Source organism: Gossypium hirsutum, chromosome A02 (assembly GCF_007990345.1).
Source record: "Gossypium hirsutum isolate 1008001.06 chromosome A02, Gossypium_hirsutum_v2.1, whole genome shotgun sequence".
NCBI classification, from domain to species: Eukaryota; Viridiplantae; Streptophyta; class Magnoliopsida; order Malvales; family Malvaceae; genus Gossypium; species Gossypium hirsutum.
Genome location: NC_053425.1, coordinates 86,870,648 through 86,876,323, shown reverse-complemented (window position 1 = coordinate 86,876,323; position 5,676 = coordinate 86,870,648). Strand labels below are relative to the sequence as shown.

At 39.2% G+C, this 5,676-nt stretch overlaps 1 non-coding gene across 1 annotated transcript; it reads left to right on the top strand.

Moving 5' to 3' along the window:
* Positions 1–367: 367 nt before the first annotated feature.
* LOC121217388 (small nucleolar RNA R71) lies at positions 368–474 on the top strand. The gene has a single exon (XR_005913493.1). It is a non-coding gene; the product is annotated as a small nucleolar RNA R71 (small nucleolar RNA).
* Positions 475–5,676: the final 5,202 nt, after the last annotated feature.

Genomic DNA, 5,676 nt, shown 5'->3' with positions numbered 1-5,676 from the left:
GACTTGTTCTTCTTCGGTTGTGGGATTGAAGGATTGATATTTGATATGCACACCTCCTCCACTTGAGTCACACCTCATTACTGGATGTACCTGCGTAGAATTAAGAAAACCATCAATCTTTTTATTGAGAAGTTCTACCTGATTTGACAGCATAGTAACTGAGTCGACGTTAAAAACGTCAGCTGTTTTTGTTGGCTTAGTCCTCATGACTTGCCACTGATAGTTATTCTGTGACATCTCCTCTATAAACTTATAGGCATTTTTCGGTGTTTTATTGTTAATGGTTCCGCCAGCAGCTGTGTCAACCATTTGCCGAGTCGAGAGATTCAAACCATTGTGAAATGTTTGTACTTGCAGCCAAAGTGATAACCCATGGTGAGGGCACCTTCTCAGTAAGTCCTTGTATCTCTCCCATGCATCGTAAAGTGTTTCTAAATCCACCTGCACAAAAGAAGAGATATCATTACGTAATTTAGCCGTTTTAGCCGACGAAAAATATTTTAGTAAAAATTTCTGGGTCATTTGTTCCCAAGTAGTAATTGATCCTCGTGGTAACGAGTTCAACCACTGTTTAGCTTTGTTCCTCAATGAAAAAGGGAATAACCAAAGACGAATGGAATCATTAGAGACGCCATTGATTTTGAATGTATCGCAAAATTCCAGGAAATTTGCTAAGTGAGCATTGGGATCTTCATCCTGCAAACCATCAGACTGAACAAACTACTGTATCATCTGAATAGTGTTAGGTTTTAATTTAAAAGTATTTGCAGCTACAGTAGGTCTAACTATGCTAGATTCAGTTCCTATTAGAGAAGGTTTAGCATAATCATACATAATACGTGGAGCATGATTTTGATTAGCCGCAATTGCAGGAGGTAGCTGATTGTCTTGGTTTTCAGCCATCTCTTCGGTTGGGGGTTGAGTATCATCTTTTTGCTCGTTCTCCGTGTATCTTAAGCTACACCTTATTTATCTTTGATTTCTACGAACTGTACAATTGGTTTCTTCGTCAAAAAGCAATGGTCCCGACGGGTTTCTTCTAGTCATAAACTATAAAAACCTGCCAAGAGAAAGAAAAACTAAATTAATAAATAATAATAAAAAAATTAAATTAAATTGCAAGAAAAATAAATGGCTACAGTAATAAAAATCTAGCGTTCCTAATATCTTATGTAACACCCCGAACCCGAGACCGACACCGGAGTCGAACACGAGGTGTTAACAGACTTTAAACCCCTTATAAAAATATTTCTCAGACACTGCCAATCTGCGTACTAGTCGCTTTAAAAATCATATCTTGAGTTTCACAACTCGAAAATTAGTTTCGTGATTTTTCCCTGAAACTAGACTCATATGCCCATCTACATATTTTTTTTTAGAATTTTTGGTTGGGCCAATTAGTACAGTTTATTAGTCAAAGTCTCCCATGTTACAGGGATCAACTACCCTGACCTTTCCGCATTACGACTTGGATATCTCCTTGTACAGGGCTCCAATACTGATGCCATTTGTTTCTATAGAAACTATACTCAGAGAGGAATCTATCCATATATGGTATGACTCCTAATTATCTCTGGTTAATTTGTAATGAATTTCCAAAGTCGGAACAGGAAATCCAGAAACCGTTCTGGCCCTGTCTCACGAGAACCTGAATATCTCTTAACATACTATCCGTATGATTGTTTCGTTACTTTCCTATGAAAGTAGATTCATCAAGGTTTGTTTACATAATTTATTCACTATTTAATTCCCTTCCTACTATTTTTAGTGATTTTCCAAATCTACATCACTGCTGCTGTCAGCATCTGCCTTTAAGGTAGACTTTACCTATTTCATGGTTTCCATGATTCAACTAGCCCTTTTTGCATAAATAGCACAATTTATGAAAGTGATTAACCATCCCCATGGCCAATCCTTGTCAAGCATATCCACACCAAATGATTATAACAATATACTCAAACACATATAAGCCATTTTCGCATGGCTATCCAAAATTTATACAAGTCCAAAGGGTCCACGACCCACAACAAACGGGTAGTCCTATACATGCCATTTCGAAGTTCAACCAAAATTGTAGCAAAAGGGGCTTTGATAGTGTGGGCGACTTTGACCTCAAGATCCCGAGTCCGATAGCTGGAGAACCAAATCTATAAAACAGAGGAGCAATGAAACGGAGTAAGCAATTTATGCTTAGTAAGTTTTGAGCAAGGAATTCCAGCACAACAAAAGTATAGCATTCATATAGCTAAACGGATAATTTCATATGCACAAATTTACGATATCGTACTTGCTTCACATTATCAACCCTTATGTACATACACAAAAGATCAACTCAGCCAAAGGCCGGTAGCTCGTTTATCAACTGAGCGAATACTTATTTGTAAGGGCTCAACTAAATTCAAGCACATACGAAACATACCTCAATGTTGGGATGTTTCGAGAGTATTAACTGGAATTTTACAGCAAGTTCATTCATTCCCAAATCACGTACCTTCGGAATTTAACCGGATATAGCTCCTCGTTCAAATGCCTTCGGGACATAGCCCGGTTATAGTAATTCGCACAAATGCCTTCGGGACTTAACCCGGATTTAGTAACTCGCACAAATGCCTTCGGGACTTAACCCGGATTTAGTAGCTCGCACAAATGCCTTCGGACTTAACCCGATTAGTAACTCGCACAAATGCCTTCGGGACTTAACCCGGATTTAGTAACTCGCACAAATGCCTTCGGCTTAGCCCGGAATTAGTATCTCGCACAAATGCCTTCGGATCTTAGTCCGGATATTGTCACTTAGCACAAGCCTTCGGGACTTAGCCCGGACAGCATTCAAATAACCATGCACATTTAACAATAAATCATGGCCCATTCGTATTTCATTTTCGTTAGCAAAACTCAAACACAAGACATTTATCATTCTTGCAAATTCGGCTCAATAGCCACACAAAGAGCATGATTTTAATTTGCTCAAAACATGATCTAATCACATCATAATTTAAGCACTTTTACTCAAGAACTTACCTCGGGTGTTGTCGAATGATTCCGATAGCTATTCGACCACTTTTCCTTCCCTTTATCGGATTTAGTTCCCCTTTGCTCTTGAGCTTAATTAAACAAATAAATTGATTTAATCATTTGAGCATCGAAAAGAGGAACACAAGGCACTTAGCCCATATTTATACATTAGACATTAAAGTCACATATGTACGGAATCATGAATCAAACTCAACATTTTAGCTAATTTTTTCCCCTTGGCCGAATATGCATGTCTATTTTGGGGCCGATTTCAACACTTAATACATTCTACAAGTATGGTCACTTGTATTGACTAAACACCCTTTTGTTTCGAGTTCAAAACTTGGCTAATACACACATATACACACTAGTAAAGCATCCTCTCCCTTTCCATCAATTTAACACATGCATTGCTCATTAACATGCAAAAGTTATATTCGGCCTTAGCACACAACTTGCTGGCCGATTCTTCTCCATTTAGCAACCAATGCACATATGTGCTCACTCAAAAATGCTAAAAAGGAGGTTCAAGAATCATCAAGCCACCATCACATGCATCATTAACAAGCTTCATATTTAGCATGCAATGGCATTAACACAAACTCCACCTAGGCCAAATCTTAACTCATCCTCATACCTCATCACCACAACATCAAACATCAACCAAGAATGATGCATCCATGGCCGAGTGTCATTTCCATCACATAGCAAGATTTAGACCATGGGCTAGGTAGAACTCAAGCTAACAACTAAAACATGCATGCATCTCATGGAACATCATCAAACATACCTTAGCCTAGCTACATGCATGGCCGAACCTCTTCAACCTTTCTTCTTCCTTCCTCCTTAAAATTTTTGGCCAAGGATGAACCAAAGGATGAGCATTTTTTTTCTTTGTTTTTTTCTTTCTAGTTTCGGCTAAATGAAGATGAGAAAGGATGAACAAAAATTTTCTCCTTTCTTTTCTTTAACTCACGGCAATGGGGGGGGGAAAACAACTACACACATTTTTTTTGTATTCATCATACTCCTTTTCATTATTTTATGCCCATGCCCCTTATTTTATTTTTTCCTACATACCTCACTAGGCCAACATGTTCCCAACATGTTTCCACCCATAGCATGGCCAACCACTAGCTCAAATTTTGGGTAATTTGACATGCAAACCCGTCATTTTCACAACATGCATTAATAGACCATTTTAAATTAGCCTATCATATTTTCACCATGTCTCATATCAATCCCTATTTAATAATTTCTCATGCAATTGGCAAAATTGGAGAATGAAACTTCCACATACTCATGTACACACATAATAAGCATAGAATATGGAAATCAATTATTTTTATGACTCGGTTTTGTAGTCCCGAAACCACTTCCCGACTAGGGTCAATTTTGGGCTGTCACAACTCTCCCCCACTTAAGAAATTTTCGTCCCCTAAAATCTTACCGGTAAATAGGTTTGGGTATCGTTCTTTCATCGAGCTCTCGGTTTCCCAAGTAGGTTTCTCGATCCCGTGATTGAGCCATAACACCTTAACTAACGGAACCCTTTTGTTTCGCAACTCTTTCAGTTCACGAGCTAGGACACGCATCGGTTCTTTTCATAACTCATATCGGCTTGAATTTCAACCTCTGATGGGCTAATTATATGCGATGGATCAGATCGATAGCGTCGAAGCATCGAAACATGAAAGACGTCGTGAATCTTTCAAGATCAGGGGGGAAAAATCAATCTATACGCAACCGGACCAACTCGTTCGGAGATTTCGTACGGCCCAATGAATCTCGGGCTCAACTTGCCCTTACGGCCAAACCTGAGTACCTTTTCCCAAGGCGAAACTTTAAGGAACACTTTATCTCCCACCTGATATTCAATGTCCTTTCGTTTCAAATCCGCATACGATTTTTTTGACGATCTGTGGCTGCTTTCAGACTTTCACGGATTACCTTTACGTTCTGTTCGGCATCCTTAATCAAATCAACTCCGAAAATTTACTTTCACCGAGCTCGGTCCAAAACAATGGTGTACGGCATTTACGACCGTACAAAGCCTCGTAAGGTGCCATCTTAATACTTGATTGAAAACTATTGTTGTAAGCGAATTCAATCAAAGGTAAATATCGTTCCCATGAACCACTGAACTCGAGGATGCAACATCTCAACATATCCTCAAGTATCTGAATTATCCGCTCAGATTGACCATCGGTTTGGGGGTGAAAAGCAGTGCTAAAATGCAGCTTGGTACCCAAAGCTTCTTGCAATTTCTTCCAAAATCGTGAGGTGAATCTCGGATCTCTATCCGACACGATAGAAATAGGTACCCCGTGTAATCTCACAATCTGAGAAACGTACAATTCAGCTAGTCTATCCAATGAAAAATCCATACACACGGGGATAAAGTGAGCCGACTTAGTTAGTCTATCGACAACAACCCAAATCGCATCCTTCTTACTTGTTGACAATGGCAGTCCGGACACAAAGTCCATTGTGACTCGATCCCATTTCCACTCGGGTATCATGATCGGCTGAAGTAATCTTGAAGGCACTTGATGTTCCGCTTTCACTTGTTGACATATTAAACATCTCGAAACAAAGTCGGAGATGTCTCGTTTCATACCATCCACCAAAATCGACGTTCAAATCGTGTACATTCGTACT